At 46.8% G+C, this 18,911-nt stretch overlaps 1 protein-coding gene across 12 annotated transcripts in view; it reads left to right on the top strand.

The window, feature by feature from the left end:
- Positions 1 to 18,911, top strand: part of SLC39A11 (solute carrier family 39 member 11) — a 411,239-nt gene that overhangs the window by 255,527 nt on the left and 136,801 nt on the right. The gene's annotated exons all lie outside the window — the stretch shown is intronic.

Below are 18,911 nucleotides of genomic sequence, written 5' to 3' on the forward strand. Positions count from 1 at the left end.
TGGAGAGGTGAGAAAAGGGGGAAGTGCCAGAGAGCCTGCTGTGGGCTTTCCCCTTGTCTTGTTTCCCTGGTGTGTGTCTCCTGGAGGACCAGCGCCTTCAGCCAGCCCGCCAGCGACTCACGCTGGGCCCGCCCACCGTTCTTTGCTTTGATTGACATTCCCCCAAGAGGAAGAGGAGAAACTGCTAGACCACCTCAAAGCAAATAAACTGATCATAATCTGGCTGTGGGCACACGTGTGCTCGCTGCTCTCTCTCCCTCTCTCTCTCTCTCTCTCTCTCTCTCTCTCTCTCCCCCCCCCCTCCTTCCCTCTCCCTCCCTCCCTCCCTCCCTCCTCCCCTCTCCCTCCCTCCCTCCCTCCCTCCCTCCTTCCCTCTCCCTCCCTCCCTCTCTCTCTCTCTCTCTCTCTCTCTCTCTCACACACACACACACACACACACACACACACACACACAGATGCATACGCTGAAAAGGTGAGCAAAGGGGAACGTCTGGGGCTCACAGCCACGGTAGCGTTCTTCCCCTTTAACCCTGGGGGGGGGGGGGGACAGGCTGCTCCTGTGTCCGAATCACTGTTGCTGATCTGGAGAGTGGGGAGGTGGTGGCAAACTGATGCCAGGTCGGCCCGGAATTTCCCCTTGTGCCTCCCTAGCGGTACCAGCAGATTCTTCTTTCCAAGGTCCACCCCCCACCCACAAGTCAAACACGAGTTTGCCGTCATACGAGCTGACTTGTGTTCTTTTCCGCGGAGAACACCCAGGTTGGGAGGGCGGTTTTTCTTTACTAGATGGGACCCCGTTCTTGGAGAGTCGTTTTTTGTTTTTTTGTTTGTTTTGCTTAATAGCGTGGGTAGCTGTGCCGAGGTTTACCTCTGCCCTCTGTCCGAAATGTCTTTTGAACAGATTAATAGTACGGAAGTATTGCTGGGGAGATATTTAGCTGATTAGGAAAACAGACCTTCAGAGACAGACGTTTAGCTGCATTTATATAATTGTAAATTATTTGCATCTCAGTGATGTGCTAGCGGCTCCTTATTTATAAGCCGTAAGCCCGTGCGGATTGGAAATGAGCCCACCTAAGCCAAGAATATCCAACAGGGCCTTGGTGGGGCTTCACCTTTCTAGCTTTGTAGGTTACGCTAACATAGGGGTTCTTCTCACCTGAAAGAATTCAGGTGTTGGGCTTCTCTGGTGGCGCAGTGGTTGGGAGTCCGCCTGCCGATGCAGGGGACGCGGGTTCGTGCCCGGTCTGGGAAGATCCCACATGCCGCGGAGCGGCTGCGCCCGTGAGCCATGGCCGCTGAGCCTGCGCGTCCAGAGCCTGTGCTCCGCAATGGAGAGGCCACGACAGTGAGAGGCCCGCGTACCGCAAAAAAAAAAAAAAAAAGAATACAGGTGCTTGTGCCCCGTGCAGGTTCTCTGTGGCAGAATATACTCTGTGACGCCCTCGTCCTGTCCCCCAGGAAAGGGCCTTTGTCTGCTGATCCTTGTCGATGCCATTTACCCCCGCTTTGTCCATCATCTTCTGGAATTTCTTCCTGGTTAGTAAGCTCCAGTTCCCTGTCCCATCCCCACATAATCCCTTGTTATTCTTTATGTGATTTTCTTGAATCCGACCAGTGTCTGGGAGCTTTCCATCTTCGTGACGCAGGGCTTGCTTTCTGGAAGAGAAGAGGAAGGCGGAGGAGGAGACGCGCGCCCACTTGCCCTCACTGGCTCTCTCATAGGTGCCTCTGGGCTCCTCCGTTTCTGCACCCGGTCTTCTCTGGATGGGCTTTGGCACGGGCTTGACACGTGACTGGCCTGATCAAGAAGATTGGCTGCTTTTGAGGGCAGAGTGGTTAATCCGGCCAGAGCTCAGGCCGGGAGACCGGTGCAAGGAACTGGGGATTTGCCTTGGGTAAGAAGATGGGCCTGGAGGCCAAGTTCAAGCCCTCTTTGCCCTCAGACGTCTAGTTTGTTCAGCACGGCGAGGGCCGAAGCTACAGGGGGCAAGGCAGTGACGTGCGTCCTGGGGGGTCTGCGTGGTGGAAGGAAACGTTCGTGCCCCAAATGCTTCAGAGAATTAGTGGGTCGAGGGGATTTGGGGTTTTAGAAGCAGTGGTGGCGAGGCTGAAGGGGAAAGAGATTGAGGTGGTGTGGTTGGTGGAAACGGCCCCGCACCGGCAGTCGGGAGATCTGGGTCTGCACCCCGGTCCCTGCTGCTTTGTGGCTGAGGAGTCGTCATCCCTAGTAGGATCACTCCGTCTGAGCCAGGTTTTCTTGCTTCAGTCCGACCTCTCTTGGCTGCTGAGGACGGGGATCAGTTAGACCAGGTGGAGCCAGAGGGATTTTTATTGGCTCCCTGGTGGGGAGGGTAGTACTGGGAGCTCATGGGAAAAGGGGGAGCTTCACGAATAGGCAGCAGGCCTGGAACGGGACATGGCACCTCTGAGGTGACTTCTCCACCCGATGTATTTCCCTTGTCTTTGCTGGCGTGGCCAGGCTCGAGTCCATGGGGCAGGGTCCATGGGCATTATGTGTAGACCAAGGACTTTGATGGGCTGGCTTGAATCATAAGTCCATCCACGTGCTGACCGCTGTGGACTGGACGCTAGAGCAGGTTTAGGGCTGGGTATTGGGTCTTCCCTGTCTTAATTCTGAATCAACAGTAAGAAGCAGAGGAGGCAGATGGAAATAATTTCACTGTCATTACCAATGAAGGTTAGGTTAGAGGCAATGGTTTTGTATGCAGCAACAATGGGATTCATGATGGTGAATGCAGAATTAGGCAGACTTAGCCGCCAATCACAGACACATCTGTGGAGCCACGTGGGCCCTGGGCCCCGCCCCTCCCCCCCCCCCCCGCCGCCCCGCCTTAAGACTTGCCACATGGGGGATTAGACCAGAGACATGTTACCTGTGGGCACCCTGGCACTCAAGGGAAGAGGGAGGGGGCTGAACCATTTATGTCCGTCCCCCCAGATTCATCTCTCAGGAAACTCACTTCTTCCCCACAGGAGGTGTGAAGGGCGGGACAAAAGGCCAAGAGTATTTAGGGAAAATTCCTCCTCCTGGACCAAGAGGATAGGGAAGAAGCATCATACACACACGCACACACGCACCCGCACGCACATGCGCGCACACTGTAGGCTGTCAGTTACAGGAAGGGGGCGGAGCTGGGGATAGTGGCCGGGCAGCTACTCGGAAGGAAGGATGTTGGGTAGGGCCCAGAGCTAACCCATTCCTCACCTGTAAGATGGGTTCATACCTCCTAGAGCTGCTTCTAGGATTAAAGAAGATACAAAGTTCTCCAGGTCACTGAACATCCGGGGCCTTGCAGGGTATACAACAAACACTCGGTCAGTGATAGTTGATCCTGAATCGGGGAGCAGGGGGGTCATGAAGCAAGAATCAGCTCATCTTGGGCTGCTATGTGTCACGGGGCCGGGGGGTTGGTGATTATATAAGGTTATGAGTTTGATTATCCCGCTTTTCAGGTGGGCATTTACTATTCATGGAACTGCTCTCCCCTCCTTCCCCCCCCCCTTTGTCTCCTGGGGAGGATTAGGTTGAAGTAGTGCCTTCTGTGAGTGGGTAGTTAGGATATAACACCTCTAATAGGGTTAGTATGTGAAATATTTAAGTAACCTCCTCTGTGCCAGACACCGTGCTGGGCGCCGTAGATGTAACCGTGAGCAAAGCTCAGGCCCAGACACGAGGCGGTGGCCTTGCAAACAGACAACAAATAAATGATGAATGGGAAAAATGTTCAATAAGATGGAAACGCAGGCTGCAGAAGGCACCCCTGCTTAGACACACGTTCTTTCTCATATACCATTTAAATCGAGCCTAAGAAGGAAGGGCTCAGAAACCAATCCTAAAGATAACATTTACATCACAGAAGTCTCAGAACAAGAAACTTTGGCCCTTTTAAGTTCCACCAACATTTGGCCAATTTTAAACTGGTGATTCCTCATTCCTGTCCAGCCACCTTTCATGATTCTAAACACCAGACCTCACTGGAGACCTGGAAGTTCATTGATTGTGCTTGACTTTAAAATGATTTGGACAGTAAGCACATCTTTTCTTCTGACAGGAAAAGGAATCTTGAGTATGTATTCTTTTTTTTTAAATTTAATTTTGCTTTATATTGGAGTATAGTTGATTTACAATGTTGTGTTAGTTTCAGCTGTACAGCAAAGTGATTCAGTTATACATATACATATATACGTTCTTTTTTAGATTCTTTTCCCACATAGGCCATTACAGAGTATTGAGTAGAGTTCCCTGTGCTATCCAGTAGGTCCTTATTAGTTACCTATTTTATATACAGTAGTGTGTATGTGTCAATCCCAATCTCCCAATTTATCCCTATTCCCCTCTTTCCCCCTTGTTAACCTAAGTTTGTTTTCTACATCTGTGACTCTGTTTTGTAGATAAGTTCATTTGTACCATTTTTTTTTTTAGATTCCACGTATAAGTGATATCATATGATATTTGTCTTTCTCTGTCTGACTTAATTCACTCAGTATGACAATCTCTAGGTCTATCTATGTTGCTGCAAATGGCATTATTTCATTCTTTTTTATGGCTGAGTAATGTTCCATTGTATATATGTTTGAGTATGTATTCTTTTTTTTTTTTTTTTTGCGGTGCGCGGGCCTCTCACTGCTGTGGCCTCTCCCGTTGCGGAGCACAGGCTCCGGACGGTCAGGCTCAGCGGCCACGGCTCACGGGCCCAGCCGCTCCGCGGCATGTGGGATCTTCCCGGACCGGGGCACGAACCCGTGTCCCCTGCATCGGCAGGCGGACTCCCAACCACTGCGCCACCAGGGAAGCCCCTGAGTGTGTATTCTTAGCTCTCTGTTCGGCTACTGGAAATTCTGCATCGTGCGCATCTCGACCTCTAGCAGCTGACAGGAATCTGGTTGAGAACCTCTGATTCGGGAGAATGTATTATGATATGGAATGTATTTACGATTTATTGTTGTGTAAAGTCATGTTTCAAAATAGTATGATTCAGTTAAAAGATGTGTGTGTGTGTCTGCGTTTATCCACACACAGTATAAATATAGAAAAGATCGTTAGGATTTTTAAAAGGTGGTCACTTCTGGGTGGTGAGTGGTTTTCTGTCTTTCTTTGTGCTCATCAGTATTTTGTATATTTCCTATAATGGGTGGGAATTTGTCAGAAAATATTTTAATACATTTTAAGGGAAAATAGTGCTTTTACTTGAGGGCGCAAAAGAGGTTGATTCCCCAGGGGCAAATGAACTTGCTGCTCCTTTAGAGCACGTCCTTATGTTATGAACGGTTGGAATGTGCTGTCCGTGAAACTCATCTGGGGGAATTTCTTGGGCTAGAACAGAGTTCTAGAAACTCTGGCACTGGAAACAGCCGCTCTCTCCTACTCACCAGGGATGAGTGGTCATTTAGGCCAGCTGTGTCAGAGGCTGTCTCCAGAAGCATAGAAGGTTCGTGCTAGAAGGGGCCCTGGAGTCTGTCTAATTCAGCTCAGTTACGCTTGGAAGAAGCAAAAATCTTGAGCGGTTGGGACTTTCCTAGGGCTACGTGTAGAGCACTGGAGACAGAGTTGGCGTGAGAATTGTCTACCGTGGATTCCGTTCATTTCGTTGTGTCTTTCTAAAGAGTGAGAAAAATATGGTGCAACTTTAATGTAGAATAAGACATTGCAGACTTAGATGTCTGAGGACGCGAATATCTCCCTCCCTCTCTCCACCCCTCTCTCCCCTAGCTGCTTGGGCCCTGAACCCCTTGAGCATGTTTGGGACTCTCCCTTCTGCCCCATCTCACAAGTCTTGGTGAAAGACAGAGCCTGCCTTTCAGGATAGAAGCTGGACTTCCAGCCTGTCTGGCAGCTGGAGGTGAGCTTGGCTTGGCCAGTTAGATGGACCTGACGGCAAAGGGGGCAGTGTTACAGCAGGAGTGGCCAGCATTTTGGGACATTGGGGATAAGGGTGCCACCCTGAGGGCGACGTGGGGGCATTTTGTGGGTGGAGCAGGAAGTCCTGGTCTCCCTTGGCCCTGTCTGCGTTCCAGGGTGGGTTCTGTGGCCTTCCTGGGTTGGTTCCACGAGCCCCTCCCTCAGGACACTTCCGATGAATGAGTTGGGTTCTGTTCCCCAGCATTGGGGACTGTGACCAAGAAACACTTCCTACTGAAACCAGACGTGGACTTACAGTCTCCTTTGCATCCGGGTCAAGCCCCAGCTCTCTGACCTTCTTGTAGCAAAGACAAAAAGCAAACCCTAAATCTTCAGGCCTGTGCTCATCTTCTTCTTTTTTCGTTATCTCCAGCGATTATCCTGTGATCCAGCATCAACTGTTTGTATCCCGAAAAGCAAAGAAAATCCATAAACCAAGAAATATTTATGGAATTTTAGTCTCACTTAAACCTATTTAGAAGCACCATGTTTTCCTTTCAGTTTTGCGGCCTTTGACAAAAGAAAGATTTTGTTTCCCATTGTGGTTTGCAGAATGTCATGCTGTTTGTTAATATCGGCAGTGTGGATACTCTCTTGATTATAGAAGCTAAGAGTTTTCATCTATCCTGTCATGTTTTGATTCCTGGTGACCAACTTCTAGGATAAAAGAGGAAACGCTATATATATAAATAGACAGAGGGATTATATTGATTTAGACCCTATACAGTCCCTGTCTATAGACCCTATATCGACCTAGGCAAGGTGAGAGAGTGTCTTGGTTTGAAGGAATTTATTTTTCTCTCAGTTCTTCTGCTGGTGATTGAATTTCCTTACGATGACCCATATCCTCTTGAAAAAAAAAAAAGAAAAGGATTTTTATTTTATGTAAGGAAGTGATGGTTCCTATCAAGATAATTCAATTACTTTTCATCTTCTAGTCTTAAATGCCTTTACCTTTCCCACTGCGGAAAGGCAGTGGAAAAAAGTATATGGCAAAATAAAGGCAAAGGAAAAAAGCCATATGAATCTTTAGGTGCCCAGCTATGACTAAGGGTCAGATATATCTCTGTCTAGTACTTTGAGACACCAAATTAGGCAGTAGTACTTGGACTAAAGTACATTTTAAAAAATATTTATTTATTTATTTATTTGGCTGCACCCAGTCTTAGTTGTGGAAGGCGGGCTCCTTAGTTGCAGCATGTGGGCTCCTTAGTTGTGGCATGCGAACTCCTGGTTGCAGCATTCATGTGGGATCTAGTTCCCTGACCAGGGATCGAACCCGGGCCCCCTTCAGTGGGAGTGCAGAGTCTTATCCCCTGCGCCACCAGGGAAGTCCCTGGACTAAAGTAAATTTAAGTACAGAGGTAATCCCTTGACTCATTTGTAGTTGGGCAGTCTAAAACATTCATTTTTAGAGTGTAGTCTGTATCAGAAATATGTTGGGGTGAGCGTGAAGGGACGTATGGCTTGTACAATGCAGATTCCTGGGCCCTTCTCCCATAGGTTCTAATTCAGGAGCTACCGGGGTGGGGGTGGGGGTGGTTCAGGAGTCATCTTTTAAGAGCCTCCACCACGCACAGCAATGGATGTCTTCATTCCACACTTGGAGATACAGTGGTCTTGGCTACGAATGTTTATCCTCAGAATTAGAGGAGGTGGCAGAGTGGCCTTATGTCAAAGGTGAAAGTGACCCAAATGACTATGAAGTTCATGTTAGCAGTTGGACACAAGCCTGAAATAGGTGCTGTCCTCTTGGTCGACACCTCCTCGACCTGGTAATTTACAACCGCATAAGTCAAGCGAGGAGCCCCGATCTTTCCCGGAGAGGTTGAGAGTCCTCTGTAAAGCTCTTCTAAGCAGTCTTCAATTCTCCAGAATGCCCTTTCTCTAATGAGGGGGCTGGAACTCTTTTGAAGCAAACGTCTTCTGCTGGTGGATCCCTCAGTAGTTATGGAGGTGTCTTGCCCACCAGGGTGTCTGCACTGAACACAATGTGTAGGGTAAGCTCAGAAGCATTAGAGGCAGCGCTGGAGTCCACGTGGGATTTATTTTTGGAGAGCAGTTAATTCATCAGGAATGAGCTCACGTTGATAAGGCGGTAGAAGAGCTGACCTGGTAGGTGGACGTTTTAATCTTATTGGAAATCTTGGTTCCGTTGACCGAGAGTAGAAATTATCATCTTAGCTATTTGGAACAAACAACGTTCTAGTGGGTGGTTTGCTTAATGGATGAGAAATCTTTAGCTAATAGTGAACCCATTTCTTCTTCTGGCATACATTTAATTTTTTACCAATTACGCAGACCTACTTGTTTCTCTGTTGTAGCAAAGCAATTGCTTATTCATAAGCATCAAAGCTAAGGCATGGATGACTTTCAGGGCCTGGAAAATTTGTACTGACTGAAAAGACAAGGGAATCTAATCAGCCTTCTTACACAGACAGCATTTCACCCTCTGACAATCTTGTGGATTGAGATTATTAGAATGATAAATGGAGAAATCTATTATAGTTAAAAAGATTGTAAATAAGGTTTTCATTATGTTTCTTAAACTCCAGTTGCGTCTCTGCCTAAAGGTTAGTAACTAAGCAAAGTAAATACTTCAGTTGGGACTTCCCTGGTGGCGCAGTGGTTAAGAATCCGCCTGCCAATGCAGGGGACACGGGTTTGAGCCCTGGTCTGGGAAGATCCCACATGCCTCAGAGCAACTAAGCCCGTGCGCCACAACTCCTGAGCCTGCGCTCTAGAGCCTGCGAGCCACAACTACTGAAGCCCATGCACTTAGAGCCCGTGCTCCGCAGCAAGAGAAGCCACCGCAATGAGAAGCCCATGCACCGCAACGAAGAATAGCCCCTGCTTGCCACAACTAGAGAAAGCCCGTGTGCAGCAACGAAGACCCAACAAAGAGTGGGGGCTACTCTTTGTTGCGGTGTGTAGCCTTCTCATTGCAGTGGCTTCTCTTGTTGTGGAGCATGGACCCTAGAGCGCGTGGGCTTCAGTAGTTGTGGAGCACGGGCTCAGTAGTTGTGGAGCACAGGCTCAGTAGTTGTGGTGCATGGGCTTAGTTGCTCCGCGGCATGTGGGATCTTCCCAGACCAGGGCTCGAACATGTGTCCCCCTGCATTGGCAGGCAGATTCTTAACAACTGCACCACCAGGGAAGTCCCTCAAACAAGTTTTATCAGCGCCATTTTCCGGCAGCATTTACTCACTTTGTGTCTCTGTGTCACATTTTGGTAATTCTCACACTATTTCAAACTTTTTCATTATTATTCTGTTTGTTATGGTGCTCTGTCATTGGTGATCTTTGATGTTACTGCTACAACTCACTGAAGGCTCAGATGATGGTCAGCATTTTTTTAGCAATAAAGTACTTTTAAGATATTTTTAAGACATGATGCTGTTGCACATTGATAGACTTCATCATAGTGTAAACATAACTTTTATATGCACTGGGAAACCAAGAAGTTCGTGGGACTCGCTTTATTGCATTATTGGCTTCATTGGGGTGGTCCCGAACTGAACCCATGGTATCTCAGAGGTCTGCCTATATGTACTGTTTGCAAAACTGCTGTGCTGCGTACAAGAATCCCAGGGGTGTGGGAGGACAGAAGGCTAGGGAAGCAAGAGGAGCTCTCAAATATCCTCTGCTTTTGAAAAGAGTGGTGTTTCATATGACACAAATGAACCTATCTACGAAACAGGAACAGACTCACAGACATAGAGAACAGACTTGTGGTTGCCAGGGGGGAGCGGGGGGTGGGTGGGCAGGATGGATTGGGAGTTTGGGATTAGCAGATGCAAACTATTATATCAACTATACTTCAGAAAATAAATTAAAAAATAAAAGTACACTGTCTGCCAAAAAAATTTTAAAAAAAGAAAACAGTTGTGTTTGAATATTGAGAGAGAAAATTAGCTTTTGGGGCCATACCAGGTAGTGGTATAAATCAAGCAGATAACACTTTTGAAAAAAATTTTATTTTATTGATGTATAGCTGATTTACAATGTTGTGTTAATGTATGCTGTACAGCAAAGTGATTCAATTATACACACACACATATATATATTATTTATCATATTCTTTTCTATTATGGTTTATCACAGGATATTGAATACAGTTCCCTGTGCTCTACAGTAGGACCTTTTTGTTCATCCATCCTCTAGATAATAGTTTGTATCTGCTAATCCCAAACTCCCAATCCATCCCTCCCCTCCCCTAACCCCGCCTTGGCAGCCACAAGTCTGTTCTCTATGTATGTGAGTTTGTTTCTGTTTCATAAGTAAGTTCATTTGTGTCACATTTTAGATTCCATATATATGTGATATCATATGGTATTTGTCTTTGTCTGGCTTACTTCACTTAGTATGATAATCTCTAGGTCCATCCATGTTGACGCAAATGGCATTATTTCATTCTTTTTTATGGCTGTATAGTATTCCATTATATATATATATATATATATATATATATATATATATATATATATATACCACATCTTCTTTATCCATTCATCTGTAGATGGACACTTAGGTTGTTCCCATGCCTTGGCTATTGTGACTAGTGCTGCTGTGAACATAGGGGTGCATGTATGTTTTTGAATTAGAGTTTTGTCCAACACTTTTTTGTTTTAAGGGCACTTTGCCGTCTTGAGAAACATCAAAAAGGAGTTTAGCAAATGGAGGCTGAAATTCCAGTGTGACCAGGTGGTTTCATCCGTCTGATGTGTAATACTACCTGCTGCTCCCAGCTCCATCTCATTACTCACTGACACACATAAGTGGATCACAGGAAAGTTACTCGTATCTGTAAGGAGAAAGCGAATCATATTCTCATTCCTTAAAGAGGCCTTGTTTGGACAGAGGACCTTTCACAAAAGAGGAAAGTAATATGCCTGGAACTATGAAAAATGTTCAATTTCACTTGTAGTCAGAGAAATACAAAGGAAGGGAAATGTCATTTCTCCCATAAATAAATACACTTATTTTTAAATGAGAAATACCCAAGCTGACTAAAAAATGGCATGATGAGAACTTGCAAACTCTGCCCAGGGGACTATAAATGGCGTGGCCTTTCTGGAAATTAATTAGACAAATACATCCAGGCCCTCTGGTCAGCATTTCAGCTTCTGGGAACTTTGTTCAGATCTCTGATTGTTTATATAGGTTAAAGATGTTGCAGTGATATTTATAGGGAAGAAAATTTGAAAACAGCCTAAATGCTCAATGGTGTGAGAATGTAAATGGTACTTTGTGCTGCTTGAAATGCTTATAAGGGTTTTTAATCGTATGGCGGAAACATTTGTGTTACGTTTAGTGGGAGTAAAAATAGTCAGCAGTTGTATAATGTGATCATCTCAGTTACGTAAAACCACCTGAGAAAACTTGCAAGGAGATACACCAAACTCTCAATTTTTTGTTTTAGCTGATGGGATTTCAGTTTTCTTCTGTATACTTTGAGGTTTTCCAAGTTTGCTTAAATATATTATGCATTTATATCTTTAGAATCAGAAATGAGGTTATTGGAAGGAGAGTTGTATTGGGGGTACTTGCCCAAAGGAGAGATGGATTAAATGGCTGACCAGCCCTGCCTTGACTAGTTCAACCCACTAACCTTATTAAATTGATGACATTTAAATGAATGTCCTGCCATTGGTTCTATGCCAGGACTTTACATTTGCAGCCTAGATGGCGGTCTTTCCAAGGGGTTCCGGAGGATCTAGGGACACTCCTGGGTGGGTGACCTTGTAAGGAATTTCTCCCAGGAAAGGCGTGAGCATCGTTTTTCCTTCCCTCTTTCCTCTGTCTCTTGACCAACGATAGACTGCATTATATCACACTCTACTGCACCCCCAGCTGCCCTGTTCCTGACAGTTGAGGCACGTTTCAAGTGCCCACGGGGTTCTAAAGACAGCATTTAAGGCAAAATATTGAAGAGTCAAAATCTGCCCCACCCTCCTTGAAAATCCTTTTTCTTTCTTAAACCACCAGGACTTGCCTCCTACCCCCCAAGATCAAAAGCCAAGAATGAATTTGTTTTGTTTTTCTCTCCATTTCCACTGACGCCTCTCCTTTCTTGTGAGATCGAATCCAAAATTAATTCCAGGAGGTAGTACTGGAAGGTGGAAGGGGAGCCATGGGTCAAAGAAGGGAATTTTCTGTTGTTTCTTTTCAAATGCATCTATCTGCATTTGCATTTGTAAAACGCACGTGTGATACAGCTCCTCTGTAGTTCAATATTAGGAAACCAATTTTTGGCCGGCAGTTACTTACAAGCAAGCAGGGAGGCACCTGAAAGATTTAAGGATCTTTGCACAAAGATTCCCCATCCATCCCCAATTGCAATAGGAATTTTCCCTCATGTGCCAAGCTCTGTCTCCTGGGATAGGTCAGCCCTTTTACATGTTCCAGCGGTATGTATGAATCATGAAGCCGTAAAACAGAGAACTGGTTCGTGAAGTCAAGCGGTACTTGCCCTGGGTGGGAGGGAGCAGAAGAGTACGCCCCCATGTGGCAAGAGAGAAACACTGTATCTTTTAGCATCTGGAAAAGAAAGAGCGACCGCTCAGGCTTGAATAAAAAAGAAATGGTTTTGCAAATGATTGGCTTGGAACTAAGCAACTATGCCTTCGAGCCATTAAAAGCTAGAGTCCCAGAGGCTAAGAAATTTGGAAAATATTTCTGTAGTTTTAAAAGAAACAAATGGAATATGAAACTGTATATTAAGATGTATAATCAGGGAATTCCCTGGCGGTCCAGAGGTTAAGACTTGGGCTTTCACTGCTGTGGACCCGGGTGCGATCCCTTGTCGGGGAACTAAGATCCCACAAGCCATGTGGTGCGGCCAAAAAAGAAAAAATAAAATAAAATAAAATATATGAGGAAAAAATAAAATTCGAAGGAAGTGTACCCAAAAAAACAGTATGTATAATCAATTGCGATAGCTAATGTGACTTGTACTTTTCAGGTGCCAGGTTCCGTGCCAAGTGCTTTACATATATTTTAGTCCTTGTAACAGCCTTCCTAAGTAGATACGGCTATGAAACCCATTTTACTCTAAGGGCACTGAGACTCAGATACGGCATTTGCCTAAAGCCTTTATGGCTAGTGATTGACAGAGCCACAGTCCCATGGTTGACAGAGCCATATGATCCCACAGCAGCCCATGTGCTCCAGCATCTGTTCTCTCTACCACGTGCACTGGCCGCAAATGTGCGAAACATCAACGTGCACATACTGGACGAGGGGTAGGAACAAGTGACAGTCAGTGTATCGGGGATATTGGTGACTCTCTTTGGGGAATGGTCTTTCACGTAGTTATATTTACAGCTTTACAAAAATATAAATATATGAGAATTACGGATAGGCTTAGAGGCAGAAACAGGCTGTAGTTTTGAATGTCTCCAAGCTGAGGCGTCTTCTGCCAAGATGGGGAGAACCACGCTGGCTCTTCCTTGAAGTTCCACGTGGCTGCTAAGAAGGGCCTCCATGGGCCTTGCTTTCTCTACGTGCCAAGGTTGATGTAACCCATGTTGAGTAGCTGCTTCACATTCAGTGTTTCAAATTCAGCCTTCATTATATAACGGAAGTTGTGCCAATCCCACAGCTGATGGAGGAAACAGAACCAAATTTCTCAGCAAACATTGCCACACTCATGTTGGTAATTGAATTTCTTCTCCCCAAGTTATTCTGATTCTCTGGGAAACAAGCAGGAAGGGGAAGGAAATGTAAGTGAATGGATCCTCCTGTCTCCCTGCTTTTGACCAGCCTTTGGATTTTGTGTGTGTAGACTGCATAGTGAATATATATCGCTCTTCATTTTAGGTTTTATAGCAGGGGTTTAGAAAGAAGGAGTTTTTCCAGGGATTTGAAGCTTTCTGTGTTTAGCAGACGAGGATTTGCCTGTTTGTGCTAATTCAACCAGATCATCTCCAGTGATACCTTGGGGACATTTTTAAAGCTCTTGTGGCTGGTGATCTGTTAATTAGCGTTGCCGTTATTCACTGGAGGCCTGAGCTTCCATCACTGGGCCTATTAGATTTGGCCGGTTACATCAGCACAGGGACAGCAAACATCCTGTGTTCCTGCTGAGACGCCCCCGGGTTATGAAACGAAGGTTGCTGTGGCATTTATCTAGCAAGATGCGCTCAGTCTGACGACCTTGAATCCATAAGGATTCAAACATTATTTTTAAATCGTCTGTGTATTTTTTTTTTGCTGGAGGGAGGAGTGTAAGCTCCACCGTACTTTCAAAAGCATCGCTGATCCCAAATGGTTTAGAGCCTATGATCTAAAGACATCAAGGCCTTTCACTTCAAGGGGTGGAGGCTTATCCCCTCCCCGCCCCTTCCCCAGCTTGTGCCCACCAGACCTGGCTCTGTCTTTGCTGTGCAATATAACATGTTGGTACAAGAATCCCTTGTTTGAGGGGGAAGAGCGCAGGGAACAAAAGGTGTCCAATAACGTGACCCGGTGATTCAGCGGGAAAAGTGAGCTTTGGATTGGTCTGTCTGTTCTCCTGTGGTTCTCATTCTCAAACTTAGCGATGGGGTGCCTCTCCCGGAAGGATGAAGTGGGGGACGGTAGGCCGAACCCCAGCACTGGGCCCCTTCTTTCTGTGGATTCACAGATGCTTGAGTTTAAACTTTTTTAAAATGTTTTTTGACGATGGGCAACCTTGAAGTCTTTCCTTTCCACCTTCCCGAAAGGATTGTAACCCTGTGTCGCGTGCTTGGTGTTAATAAATACTTCCTACTTAACACTTAAAACAGTAGGTCTGATGGGTTAAGAAACAGCTTTGCCTGAAACGTTTTCAGGTTTGTCTACGAGCAGGCGTGATTGATTACAGATACGAGGTTCCCTCTGAGCCTTTTCTGCCTTTTCTGGTGTCGTGTGGTGCAAGCTCACCGGACTGTCTCTGAGCTAAACCTCTGGGGTTTCAGCCTCCTAAATGTCACTGCAGAGACTCGCTTGCGACACTTTTTGGCGAGCAAAGGGGCAGGTCACCACTCCACCCCCACCCCTGGTCAACCACGGGGCCCAGGTGAAGAAGTGGCTTCTGGAGGCAGAGGACCCAGCTTGACTCCTGCATCCATCTTGGACCGGCTGTGTGACCTGGGACCAGTTCCTCCACCTCTCTGTTCTTCAGGTTCCTTGTGTGTTAAAGGGGGTGGTCTCCACTTCATGGGGCTTTTGTAAGGATCGAGGGTCAATTGAGAATAAGTTCTTGGCATCACCCCTTCCCGGATGTCGCGGATGACGTTTTTCATTTCTGAACCCGACATCGGGTGTTCCTTCCCTAAAATGTCCTTCCTCTTTGCCAAATCCTGCTCGAAAAATGCCCAGACCTTTCCCCTCCCAGGAAATCTCACGGGTGCTTATCACTCTGGCAACACCCCTAACCCCACGCCAGGCCTCCTTTAAGCGGTCCCTTTGTCCACGACGCTGACCTTTTACTGGATGGTGTGCAATGGTTTAAGCAGCCTTTCTGGGAGAGACAAGGGGATTCGTTGCTGGGGATGCATCCGGACTCTCTGTAATGATTTATTTGGACTGTTTTTCCTTGTTGCAGACTCATTCGTGGCTGTTACCAAACGGTGGCTTAGTTAACTTTCTCAGGTGCATCAGGCGTTCATACCCTCCCATTTCCCACTAGGAGAGGCAGTGACATCAGTTTTCACACCTCGGGACCCCAAGGCGAGGCGTGCATCCTCGTCCCGGTTAATAACTCTTTATGCCTCTCGATGTTCCTGTTAAACGCGTGGTTGGTGCTGGAATTTGCTGACGGGGCGCCCATCATCTCCGTTGTTCTCTGTGCATTACTTGTAGGAAGTTCAGAGTCGCATCCTTTTGTGACACTGACAGAAATCAGTCTAGCCTCCCACGCTTGTTAGAGAGTGTGAATTTCTGTCCCTTAGATTTACGGGAATGTATTCACGTCTTCCCTGTCTGTCCTCTCTTAAATTATAAAATCCCAAAGGGAGGAGGTGAGTTTTTCTCGTTCCTATCAATGCCCGCTGGAGAGCATCCAGGTCAGGGCCGCGTATGCAGAGGAGGTCCAGGGAATCCGTGGTGTCCACTGACTGGTCCAGGAGACAGCTGAGCTCCCTCCATCACCAGTCGGCTTCCTTCCTACATGACACTTGGGCCTGTTTGCTTGTGCCTTTAGTGTCTGTGGGCTTGAAATCCCACATGTTTTGTTCAGTTCCACAACCAGCCTCTGCAGCCCGAGTCATCAGGTGTTGTCAACAATATAAAAACACCCGTGTGTGCACAGAAACACACACCTATGCATACACACACAATGACGGTCTGATATCTGAGGCAAGAAAGATGGTACCCAGCGGTAATCACACGCGTGTACACACACACACACAGTACAGATGCCACATGGTGAATAGCTTCAGCTCGTGCGAATATTGTCCAGGAGGAGTTGTTGTTGTCCCCTGAGACAGCTGCATCCTCCAGAGGCCGGTGTCGTGAGTTGTGCCTACTGACCCTTGGAGGGCTGACGACCCTGGCATTTCAGAGGATCGATAAAAGGCCCCCTCTCCCCGGTGGGTCTGAGATCCAGCTGTTTCTAAGAGAACCAGCTGGGGAGGAGTGAGTCTGCCTGCTCGCTGGCTCTCTCTTACTGTTCAGCCTGCACTGGCTTGGTTTGAATCAACAAACACATAATGGCTTTTCAAAAGAAGTGGTGTTTTCTTTTCATGTTTTTGGCATACAAACCGTATTCCACTAAGATAGGCTTATCCGGAAAGGGAATCAAAGATCTGATCCAGTTTATAGAGTGAGACCCTGGTCTTGAAGCACCTGAGGGGGTGAGAGATAACTGCCCTTTTCTTGCTTTACTTCCAGGAGTAAGGAGAGGCCGCACCAGATGCCCGGGCTCAGGCGTAAAGGAATCCTCAAAGTTTCTTAATTTGACTTTGGGAAAAATTTTCTGCAATTTTCAGCTTAGAGATGAGAATTATTTTGCTTGTGAAAAATTTGTCCCTAGAGAAGGGAAGTAGTTACCACGGAGAGTTCCCTCCTACCCTTCAAGTCGGCTGGACCCCATCTGAGCAGAGCCTCAGTCAGGCTTCTGCTGTTTCCCCCAACCTGGGGAGCCATAAAATTTATCTTTCAAACCAGGACACTTTGGGGAGTGAAAGGGGCCACTAGTAATCCCCCTGGGGTAGCAAAGCCAATGCTGGGCTGTAGGGTTGCCCTGCCCTGTGGTGGATGTCCCAAAGACAGGCTCTGGTGACCTGTCTGTGACATCTGGGTCAGGCTCTGCAGGTTCAGGTGATGGAGGGACGCTTGTCTCCATCTGTGTCCCCAGGTGTTTCCCTTCCTCTTGCAGGAAGCCTGTCTGAAAGATCCTTCCTTTGCTGTGAACCGCAGCCTGGGTTCCCTGCCTCAGTCTCGGTCCTGTGTTTCAGATCCAGGCAGTTTGCCTCCATTAGGGATTAGCAAATAACCCAGGAGACCGTGGGTGTTTGGCATAATCTGGCCCTAAGAAATGACACTTTTCAAATATATACCCAAAGGGGAACTTTATTTTATTTTTATTTTAATTGAAGTATAGTTGAGTTACAATTTTGTGTTAGTTTCAGATGTACAGCAAAGTGATTCAGTTATACATACTTGTATATCCTTTTTTCCAGATTCTTTTCCATTACAGTTTATTACAAGACATTGAATATAGTTCCCTGCGCTATACAGTAAATCCTTGTTTATCTATTTTGTATCTGGTAGTGTGCATCTGTTAATCCCATACTTCTAGCTTATCCCTCACCCCCTTCCCCCCACAGGGGGACTTTACAAGGAAGGTGAGCTCATGAAACCCAAGGGCTGGGTACCTTAGTCGGCCCATGAGGGTCAGAATGTCCTATGGCACCCAGGCTGCCATTTGTCTGTATTTCTGTCTGTCTGTCTCTCTGTCTGTCTCTGGCTGCGTGGTTTCCTATCTCTGCTTGTCTCTGTACATCTGGTACCTTCTGTCTCTCTGTCCGGCTGCCCCCTCCTCCCATTCGTGCACGTACGTCGTGGCTGCCCTTACATCACATGACCTTTCGGATGCAGAGCCCACTCTGGGGGTCACGTGGTCCTTCCCCATTCCCGTCCCCCATCCCTAGGGAGAGAATCTGATTGGCTGAGCCTGGCATCCGAGTTGGTTCCCCCTGAGTCAGTGTGACCTGTCGAGCAGGGTCACCTCCTGCAGGAGGGGGGGGACGTGTGACGGCAGCCACAGTCCACACATAAGCACTTTGTATGGTCTGAGCACTTTGGCGCAGCCTCTCATTAAATTCTCACAAAACCCTTGTGGCATAGGTTCTGTTCTTACCCCATTTTATAAATCAAGAAACTAAGGCACAGAGAGGTTAAATAGCTTGTTCCGCACCACACGGCTGATGAGCGGCTGAGTCAGGAAGTGAGCCAGGCAGCCTAGTTCCAGAATCTGTGCTCAGTCCTGCTTCTCTTAAACAGGCAGTGTTAGGATGCCCCATTTTCATCTCTTTGCCCTTTTTCTTTTTTTTTTTTCATTGATAAGTCCTGTACTCAGAGATAACCGTGGCTTACTATTTGACATTTATATTTTCAATCTGTTTTTGGTACATACACATAAATTTAAACAAAATTGTGCTATCACGTTCTATATTATAATTTTATTTATAAATTTTATTTTTATTCTATATTATAAATTTTCCGTTTAGCAACATATTATTCAAATTTTTCTCATTTTTTTCTAACATCTTTCTTGGAGTGTGCTTGCTTTACAGTGGTGTGCTAGTTTCTGCTGTATAACAAAGTGCCTCGGGGCTTCCCTGGTGGCGCAGCGGTTGAGACTCCGCCTGCCGATGCAGGGGACGCGGGTTCGTGCCCCGGTCTGGGAAGATCCCACGTGCCGCGGAGCGGCTGGGCCCGTGAGCCATGGCCGCTGAGCCTGCGCGTCTGGAGCCTGTGCTCCGCAACGGGAGAGGCCACAACAGTGAGGGGCCCGCGTACT

This window comes from Pseudorca crassidens, chromosome 19 (genome assembly GCF_039906515.1).
Source record: "Pseudorca crassidens isolate mPseCra1 chromosome 19, mPseCra1.hap1, whole genome shotgun sequence".
In the NCBI taxonomy this organism is placed as follows: domain Eukaryota; kingdom Metazoa; phylum Chordata; class Mammalia; order Artiodactyla; family Delphinidae; genus Pseudorca; species Pseudorca crassidens.